The 11,097-nt window shown below is 33.8% G+C and overlaps 1 pseudogene; it reads right to left on the reverse strand.

The window, feature by feature from the left end:
* Positions 1-3,197: 3,197 nt before the first annotated feature.
* On the reverse strand, positions 3,198-7,354 carry LOC149563563 (dual specificity protein phosphatase PHS1-like; annotated as a pseudogene).
* Positions 7,355-11,097: the final 3,743 nt, after the last annotated feature.

Below are 11,097 nucleotides of genomic sequence, written 5' to 3' on the forward strand. Positions count from 1 at the left end.
ACTAGCTCGAGGGACTAAATCTATTTGATGACTAATTTTTCTTATTGGTAGCAACCCTTCTCGAACATTATCAGAGATGAAATCTCCATACTCACTTAATAGACCTAAAACTTCAAGTGGAATTTCACTACCACCTTCATTATCTTTACTAGGAATTAAAGCATAACACATATGTTGATGTTTCATGGCATCTAGAAATTTTCTTCCATCAACAAGACATACCATAGCACTACTACATACCTCTTCACCCTCCTTTACTAAGGGCTTTAATTTGTAGAAAAATCAATCCTTTGTTAGAGAATATGTATTTGCATGACCATCATGTATAGAATTCCTATCAAACTACCATGGTCTTCCCAACAATAAATTGTAGACATCCATTAGAATGATGTCACAGAGAGCCTTCTCATGGTAACTCCCAATCTTGAACTTTACCAAACATTTATCACTAACTAGGACCTTATGATCATCCTACACCTAAGAAATCTGATAGGATTGGGGTGTTTCTCCCTCTTTAGCTTTAGCGTTGAGACCGTCTCCTCTGACACCAAGTTGCCAGTGCTTCCACCATTAACAATCACATGACAACATTTACCCTTGCGCTTGCACCTAGTATGAAACAAACTCCTCCTTTCTCTAGGTTTAGTCTCTCCACTTAGTAAGACCCTTTCATTAACTAGAACCTCTCCTCTTTCTACATCCTTTGAATGTGATGATTGTTCATCATCATCCACATGAGCAACCCTTACTTGACCATCGACTCTCCTATCTATCTTTCCTTGGCATTCAAGGCATCTAAAGTTACAATGACCTTATTCATTACAATGAAAATAGGTACCATGGAAGCCTCCTCTTCATAAACCTTTTCCATTTCCTCTACCTCTTCCTCTCTGATCTCCATAGTTTTGATCACAAGAGCAATTGAAACCCTGTTCCTCTGATTTTGGCTAGTACCCACATCTTCATTTTTCTTCTAGTTCTCATTTTGGCCTCCAAATGACCTAACACTACCCCTTCCTCCTTGACCACACCCTCTTTTCCTTCCATCAAAATTTTTTTTTAGCTTCTCCTCAACTTGTAAGGAAAACTAGTATGCCTCTTCAATGCTATTCATTCTAACAAGACTTAACTCCTCCTGAATGTTAGGTCTTAACTCACTAAGGTAACGAGAAACCTTCTCCTAGTTTACTTATGCATTCCCCATCCTAATAAGGACTCAATAAAATTCCTCTATGTATTCCTGGATAGATTTTCCTGCTTTCTTTAACCCTTGCATCATTTTAAACAAATCAAGCTCGTAATCAATAGGAATGAATTGTTTCTTTATTTTGTCCACCATGTGATTCCATCTTGTGATTTTGGCATGGCCTTTCATTTTGGCCTTCATAAACTTAACCATATCAAGGTCCCTGATATTCTCATACTTAAAATATTCCTCCATCTCATTGATCTAGTCAATCAACTCATCTAGGTTTAGATTTCTCGAAAACATGCTAACATCAATTTTAGGTCTTTTTCCAAGCCTAGAAATGACCCTAAAAAGATTCTCCTCTACCTTGTTTAGAACTTCTCCATCTCCTTCCCCTTCCTACCCAACATTTCCTTCTTCTTCTTTTTCTTCCTCACTTTTGTCACCTACGACAACATTCATCCCTTTATGGATCTCCTCCTCCAATGCCTAGACTTGTCTCTAGAGGACTCTAACCTTAGGATTAACAACTTTGACCCTTCTACCATGCTCCCTACATGGAGGAATCTTCTTGTATCAAAACCCACAACCACATAGTCCTAGTGCAAACTACCTCACAATTGGTGCTCTATCTACACACTCAAGAAAACCTACTCTAATACCACTTAATGAGGGCACAATCCAAGACAAAAATGAATGCAATAGGAAAGGGGGAATATTATTATTAGAAATGATATGCTATTACATTTAGTACAACAAAAATAGACTCCACAACATGCCCTATGGGCTTACAATGTTATTAGATTTTGGAGAAAACCCTTATCACAATATAGTCTCCCAAATTTCACCAAAAACTACCTTTACAATGCTAGAAGTGGCCTTAAGTAACCCGAATTAGGTTTAGGGTTAGGAATACATTTTAGAATATGCAATTTGGAATTCATCACAAAAATAGAAGGCTCTAAAAAACACGTTAGAAGTCAGTGTAAAATTAGAAGAATCCAAAAATGGTAGTCCAACTTGAGAGGTATAACTTTTGATCCAGGATTCTGATTGATGAACCAATTAAATTTTCAAAAATCTCTCAAAGTAGTCTATAGCACTATGGATGAGCTATTATTTTTCCCTATTTTTAAGGCCTGTACTAGGCCTATTAATACCTCAAATCTGACTTTGAAGTGTTCTTAGGAGTTCTCTAGGCAACAAAGTTGCAATAACTTTCAAACCGTAGAGCCTTTTGACCTGATTCTTTTTCTAGACTTCTTTAAATTACAAGTATAATTATTTTTCCAACTTAAACCCTCCAAATCATCATAATTATAGATCAGTTACAAAAAAAATATTTTCTACATTGGAATGTATCCCAAGGTGCTCAAAAACTCTAACCTAGAAAACCAATAGTGGAACTATGAGAGTTGGAATCTTCATTTGACCCGAATTGGTATTGAGAAATGAAAATAGTTTAAATAGAAACTAGCACTAAGCATATTTTTGGGTGATACAGGATTGTCCTTAGACCACTAAATTCTCCTACATCAATCAATGTCATTGGGAGGGAGGTTATATTTTTTATTAAGTGAAGGGTCACAAAGAAATATAATTGATCCTTAGAGAGTGTTGGCAGTATAGAACAATAAAAGTAATATTTTTTTATCATATAAATGCTGAAATAAAAATGACACATGGGATGTTGTAACATGAAACAACAAGAACAAAATGATGTTGTCATGGAGATGTTGAGAAGGATGATTGGGTCAGGGTGAGTTGTAAAATGAATGCTAAATGAACAAATGAATGTTGTTCTATTAAAATGGGATTGAGTTGCAAAGAAAGAAAAAATATAGATATTGATGGATAAAAAAAGAGGAATACATAAGAAAAAACATTTTTTTCTACAATAGATAATCATGAACAATTTGTGATAGCAAAAATCAAGGGAATGACTCAATAAAAAAGGCATTTCTCATTAGAATATTTTGTATAACATTCCTATAGTGGTAGCTTGTTATCAAAATGTTTTGATTATTTGAATTTATTGCTACAAGTATTTTAAATCAAGGATATCAATACTTCCTAAATAACCATGACTATATGAATTATGCAAGTGAAGGTTAAGAGAATTAGTACTTAGGCCTAAACTCTTCCCAAAAAGTAGGCAAGTTCATATGACATGATTCCACTTCTACATTTCTATTAAGGAATTCTCATACAATATTATATCTAGGTATAGAAGTGATATCAAGAATCCATCATTTGGATGTGATCTAGTGAACTCTCTTTAGTTGAGACCATGCTTCTAGAAGAGATTGATGTTTGTAGAACATAAGTTATGCAAGAGCAACTATTGCATTGTGACTCTTTCCTTTAACGTAGTGAGCAAGAATCTTCCCATGTCTTCTTTCAACAACCTTAATGAAATAATAAGCATATTAAAAAGATAACTAATATTTGTATTATCGATGTTATTCATCACAATTTTCTATACTCAAGGAGCTCTGGATATTGTGCCTATGATACCTATATCATTTGGGAAAAAACACAAGAATAACTCCTAGATATTACAATGTGGTAATAGATTTTGCATCCAAGGCCTTGCTAATGGACAAACAATTTATAACACAAGAAGGGCATTCTATGTATGCAACTTGAGAGAACAAAGCCATCCTTTAAAGAACATAGTCTAGCCTCACCTCTAATTCATAACTAGATACATCGTCATTAAATTGTCACTACCCTAAAAAAATCTGCTATTGAACCCATTTTCTTGACAAAAATTAATGTCTTTTGTTCTTAGAGAGTCACTCTACACTTCCAAAAGAAATTTTCTCACTGTGTACCTTTACAATCTTGTTGAAGTCCTTCGAATTAAATTTTAAGTGTGTGTTGTGGTGAGCATCCCTAGTCTGTTTGGAATGCTTTCCATGCCAATTATCTCAAGAGCCTAGTGAAGGTGTTTATGAATGGTTCTATGGTGTAGAGGCCTCTTTGAAAACACTAAAGAATCTTGGATTAACTCAAGGATCTCACAAACACATGGTACTTTCCTGAGGAACCAAGTAGACTCTAAGGTTCATCATCAAGGCTCTGGTTAATTGGTGATCCCATTCACAACTAGTGCCTCCAAAGGATATTATTTATCCAATGTGAAGTAATCTAAAATGTTACAAATCCCCAAATTTAGATTTATTTCCCAAACCCAAAATGTGACCTACTAGGACTAGTTATTCACAATTAGCCCTTCAATGTTGTTCCAACTCCATTTTCTCAAAACTTTTCCAAAACATAAGAGAAATAAATTGCATATATGGATACCTATTTCTTTTTACTAAAACATATCAAATGTGTGTATGTTTTGGATGGAATCCTCTCTCTTACACTATAGGCCCTACTTTAAGCCCTAAAACACCCACTTTTACAAGGGATGAAATCACAATACCTATCCTAAAAACATGAGATTTTTAATAGTATTCTAATTCAATCCCAATAAAGGAAATATAGCCTCAATTTGAGCCTATTTTCTATCTAGAAAAAAAATCCCTAAATCACCATCCAATCCCTTGCCAAACCTAGGGATTCTTCAATGTCACCTCTCCAAACACAATATGAACGTAATGTGAGTACTTACACCATCCTTTAGAAATAAAAAAAATCATGAAATTAATAAAATATAGCCTGCCAATGGCTAGATCTCAAGCTATTGCTCCTTAGCCATGACAACCATTCTTTTCCCAAGCATTTTTGGTGATCACCTGTTAGTATTTCATCCCAATCTGCACATTAGCATTTATATATAATATTATAAATGTTTAAATATAATCATATCATAGGTACAAATGGTTACATCCATGACACAATCTCCATTTCCATCAAAAACTCAAAACTAGTCAAATGAAACTATGAAACCCTTCAAGCAAACATCGATTTTTATTAAAAAAATCAATGATCTAAACTTTAATACATCAAATTTTGATCCAAAAATGTCTATTATTCTTGTAAGACATTACATAATGAAATGAATTGAAAGAGATCAAACAACCACAAATAAAATGGTAGCAAAATGATCTTTTTCAATGCATTTCCTTAACCAATCTGTACAAATTACTGACACAACAATACATATATTTTCCATATGCCTTACGCACACCATATAGGCTGATTTACCACTTCCAAAACCAATTAAATTCAGTTGGGTGTGATTACAAATCCATTTCAACCTCTAAACTAGTTTTCCCTCCAAATTGCTACTAGCTATTAGGATTTTAAAAAATTAAATTTGTAGTTTTATGTTTTACAACTTTCTAATCACTTTAAACCTTTAAAATTTTAAATATGGATCTCAAATGATACATTATTATTTCTAAAACTCATTATAACCCTTTCCTAATTTAATTTACCCGATATGGCACTATTGGCCATCCATTTGATTATTTGGTCCTAGGTTCGTTATAAGGCCCCTTAGGACATTTTATCATTCCTATATTATTAACAATACAATATGGCATTATTCTCTCTAGAAAATGCCAATTAACTTTAGTTAGTGTCTTCATTCCTTCTTCCATGATGGGAACCTTCAAGAAGTCTTTGTCTTTAATAGCTTTGAGTGGTGGCCCTACACCATTGTCTTTGAAAGGTGACTTTGAAACTTGCTTTCTTGGGAGATCATGAAGAAAAGAGCTCCCATGAAATATACCATCTTTAATTTATATACCTATATCAACTGTCATAAATTCCTTACCTAGAATTTGAGAATGTTTCTATAGTCATCAAAATAAATAGAATTGGAGAATGGTTCTATACTTATCAATTATTCTTGAAGCCTTCTACCTAATTGAAGGATTCGTATGTACAATAACATTATTTTTGTATTTCTACTAAGACAAGGAAAAGAAATTATTCTTCTATCACCATACTAAAAAGTTGGCAATCACATTTTGTTTGTTAAAAGCATTGCCACACAATAATGAAATTTATCTCTAAGATTGTTAGCTGAGAAAATATTGTAAGTGATGTGAACCATTTCCACTATTTAAAAAAGAGACTTAGCAAGAAGTTTGATCAAGATTTTGTACCCTCTAAAATATTATGCAAACTATATTTAACTCCTTTATATCCTAATTACCATATTTTATGTTTGGTAATTCTTTCAAGGTTAAACATAGGCTCTATGAAGATTTTAATGAATGGTGTCTTTCACTAGACCACTCATGCATTTCCCAGCTACGAAAATTACCTACTAGTAGTATATATGTATTGATGTGATGTAAATTTACAAGAGGAATAATTTATTAAATTATTTTTTATGGTTATAAGAAATTTGGAATAGAAATAAAGTAGTTTGCCTCCTACCACCTATCCAAAAATGAATAGAATGAGGAATATATTATCTTAATTCCACACTCCTAAATTTCCCTATGTCTATCCATTTACCCCGCACTCTATTTTCTCCAAACCTGCTAAACTTATTATTACTATTGGTGTAAATAAGTATCTACTATTTACACTTACTTAAGTTTACTTAGGTTCATGTATATTTTTTATTATTTATTTATTAGCCACCTAGGAGTATGAGTACTCTTGTGAGTTGTCATGTTGACAACATAGGAGTTTGCATCTCTTTTATGCACATGGTGTCTACAACCTTGTCATTCTTATCCACTCATCTAGATTTTTGGATAAGGCATGTGCTTAGTTGTCATGATGCTTATCTTATCTCCTAGTTCTTTCTAGAGACATTCTATGTGCTTCCTAAGAGGCCTTTATATATAGGCACTCCTAGTGTGTTTTAACATCATATACTAAACAGAGAAATGTATTAGGAAATACTTTGATTAATTGATCATATCCATTTTTCGTCTATAGTTGTGCTTGTGTTTGAGTTCTTAGTTCCCAGTTGAATTTTTCCCTTAGAAAAATTCTTACATGGTATCAAAGCTTGGAGAATTTCTCATCACATAGCCATTTGAGACCATTGTTGCTTCAACACCTTAGCTCGAATTTGGAGTACTACAAAAATTGGGAGCGTCTAGAGCCAGATCTAACCTCACCATTGCATCTGAAATGCTGATTTGGTGAAAATCAGCTATAAATTTGCCAACCCCAGGCCAAAGTTGATTGTGAGGCAAATTTTTTTTGTAAACCGGCACCTGAAGGACCAATTTGCAGCATTGGTATAATCATTTTAGATTTGTACATTTCATTTTCATATTTTCATTTTTTTCATTTGCATCTTTGCTATTTTTTTTAGATCTGCATTATTTTCCAAGAAAAATTTGGCCATCGGGCCATAGGAGAGATTTTTTTGTAGGTGAAGATTAAAGCTTGCTGGTGTAAATTAGATATTTGTATCACATTCAAAAGGTTTGAAAACCCCTAGATTGGATTTTTTTCATCCAAATTAGACATCTAAGGTAAAATCTAGACCCAATTGTTTTTTGGAGGTGCGCCAGTGATTCAGAAAAAGTAACAGTAGCATTGATTTTCAAACAGTGATATCTCCCTCATACGGACTCCTTTTTTCGAGCAATTTTTTTTGTTTTGGGGTAGGATTTCATGATCTACACATTGGTGCAGGAAGTTTAACATAAATGATCTTGAATTTTTCTACAACTCACAAATCTCAAATTTTTCCACTTAAAATGCTTAGTATGGGCTCATCTGGACTCCAAATCAAATTCCATTTTTTTTGAAAGTGCATTTTTTTTGTCTACTTTCTAGATCTAAAATAATATTATAGGTTCTATTGATATAAATACTACTTTCATAAATAAGCCCTAAATTGGCAAGTGGCTACCAAGTGCCTAAATCATACAACAGGGGGTGTTCTTTGATTCTTTTGGGGTTCATTGATTGATCTCATGGAGGAGTTTTGTTTCACATGTCAGCATGGAGTTAGACCCAAGTTGAAAAACTATAACTATTACCCATGGAGGGATACACTTCTTGATCATCTCAGAAGAGAGCATAAGGAAGTATTCCCTTATTTATGTTCCAACAACTTGATCATTGATGAATCAAAGGAACCTATTAGTAGACTAATTTGAATCATTCTTACCAGTCTCTCTTCTTCTGATTATCATAAGCTAGTTGCTAAGATATGGTCTCCACATGATCTTTGGATGTATCTTTGGGAGAAGTATGGAGACCCAAACATTCCTCCATTTCCAAAAGACCTCATATCTCCAGTTGCAACTGACTACTCTTTAGATTTGATCACACCTCCAGCTCCTCTTGCTCCTACTAATCATGTTCTAGCAACAGATGCTTCAAATTTAGTGTAGCAGGACCCTTTATGTTTTCCTACTCTACCTTCATTCGATGACTTCCTTTCCACCCTTGTAGGCCTATTCATGGAGTCTCACATTGAAGATGTGGGAGACATCCTAGATGATATTTTTCTTTTCTTTGAGGAAAATAATTCATTCATTTCTGTAGTGATAGATTCATGTACTTCAACACAATAGGGTACACAAAGTCTTCCAATTCCAGATGATGATTTCTTACCAAAAATTTAAGCTCTATTCATAGAGTCACACATAGCCAATTTGGAAGACTTCTTTGATGATATATCACCTCTCTTTTCTGAGGAAAATCCTTCTAAAGTTGTTGCGAGGGCCCACTTTGAACCTCATGTCCATTCTCTACATGATCAGTCTTTTTGGGTTGATGTAATTGTTGATACTTATGTATAGCATCTACATGAGGTCTCTTTTTCATTTGAGAAGACTATTGGTTTTTTAAAATAGGTTCTACATCACTTCTTGTTTGATATACACTTCTTCTTAGTAGTTTTGGAGGAAGCCATCATCAGCATCGACACAGGGACACTTGAACAAGTTTCAATGACACCATTCATCTTAGAGATTCCTTCTCCATAGAGGGGATGCATCTCCTTTGTACCTTTGCATTTATTTCTTCCAAAGGGGAGGAACGTCATTGAATGCTCATGGATTAGCTTCTATGTTGGAGCATTTCTCACTAATCAACACACTACCTTTAAGGGGGAGGACTACCTCATCTCCTTCTTCTCCTTTTTTTTGGGAGGGAGGGGGGGGGGGGGGGGGGGGGGGAATTTTCCTCTTAGGGGGTTTTGTCCTTCTCCATTTTTGTCTTGTATGTACTTGATGTATGTCATAATGGGGGGGTCTTGATTACTCCATCCATCCATACATATTTTCATCTCTCTTTTTGAGTGATGGTTTTTCCCATGAGGTTTTCCCTCTTTCCCCACTTTATGAGAGATTTTCATCTACATTATGTACATGGGTACCTAACATCGTCTAGTAGTTGGGACTCGTCATGCATTGCATCCTAGTTTTCATAAGCTTAAGGGAATTCCCCTAAGTTGCACTTAAGGGGGGGTGTTGGTGTAAATAAGTATTAATTATTTACACTTAAGTTTACTTAGGTTCATGCATATTTTTTAATATTTATTTATTAGCCACCTTGGAGTATGTGTACTCTTGTGAGTTTTCATGTTCACAACATAGGAGTTTGAACCTCTTTTATGCACATGGTGTCTACAACCTTGTCATTCTAATCCACTCATCTTGAATGTTGGCTAAGGCATGTGCTTAGTTTTCATGATGTTTATTTTATCTCCTGGTTCTTTCTAGAGACATTCTAGGTTCTTCCTGAGAGGCCTTTATATATAGGCACTCCTAGTGTGTTTGAACATCATATACTTAACAGAGCAATGTATTAGGACATACTCTAATTAATTGATCATATCCGTTTTTGGTGTAAATTTGTGCTTGTGTTTAAGTCCTTAGTTCTAGGGTGAATTTTTCCCTTAGAAAAATTCTTACATGGTATTAGAGCCGAATTCTTACAATTACCTATCCCGCTATTGAAAGAAATAGTAATGCAGTATATAAACTAAATAGAAAAACAATTCATGTTTGTCAAGCTGATTGTTCATTCATAATAGGAGAGATGTGATATCATTATGCTATTAGAATACAATTACATATACTTATATGAGTATTCATGTCTTTCAAGGGACATAAAATGCTACTCTAAGAAAATGAAATATGCTCAATACACATCTAGGACTTGGTAGTTTGTTAATACCAAAGAAAAAGAAGGAAGAATAGGCACGAAACACAACCACTCCCTCTTCCTAGGAATTTAAATGGATATGCATTCATCCTTTCTTTCCTCTATGCAATCAAGGAAAGCTAACAAGAATACGAGCTAATATATCCTAGCCATACTATGTAACACAATTTAATTATGGATTTCTTTTAATTAAGTTTATCCTAAAACATTTTTCATATGATAATAACTATGAAAATAAAAACAAAAATAGTGGTGTGCTGCCAATCTTTATTAGTGTATGGAGTAAGCGTAGAGAACAAAGTTGCAATAAATAAATTTGTAATTTCACATTAACACAACAACAATTGAGGTTTTTATTTCTATTAAAAGCCACAACTATTGACATTGTTTCAAAATGAGAAACATGGATCAATCTGATGACAAAGAAGATAAAATACATGTTTGTAGAGTTTATATAAAGAGTAAATTTCATTGCTAATTATTCTCATTTATGGAATGCAAGGTACTTAGATTTTCACTTAGTGATAATGAATGCCAGGAGAAAAAGAAACAAAAAAAGACATCAAACATCAAGGAAAGTACATTCATACTTTATAGCTCACAATAAATATCATTAAGGAGATAAACAATAAGTATTAGAACTTACCATATCTAACTAGAATGATAATGAACTTCCAGACTCCACTCATGCATGGATTTCGATAGGTAATAGGGTTTGAATCAACATCTCATTGATAAATAATGTATGAGGATGTGTGTAAAAGAAAATTTATATATCTTATCAAATGATATGGGTAAAAGCACAAACCTATGTCACCCTTTTGTAAAGGAAAAGGCTAACAAAAGTATAA

The sequence above is a fragment of the Cupressus sempervirens genome, chromosome 4 (assembly GCF_028749045.1).
Source record: "Cupressus sempervirens isolate cs-2001-9-10 chromosome 4, ASM2874904v1, whole genome shotgun sequence".
Lineage (NCBI taxonomy): Eukaryota > Viridiplantae > Streptophyta > Pinopsida > Cupressales > Cupressaceae > Cupressus > Cupressus sempervirens.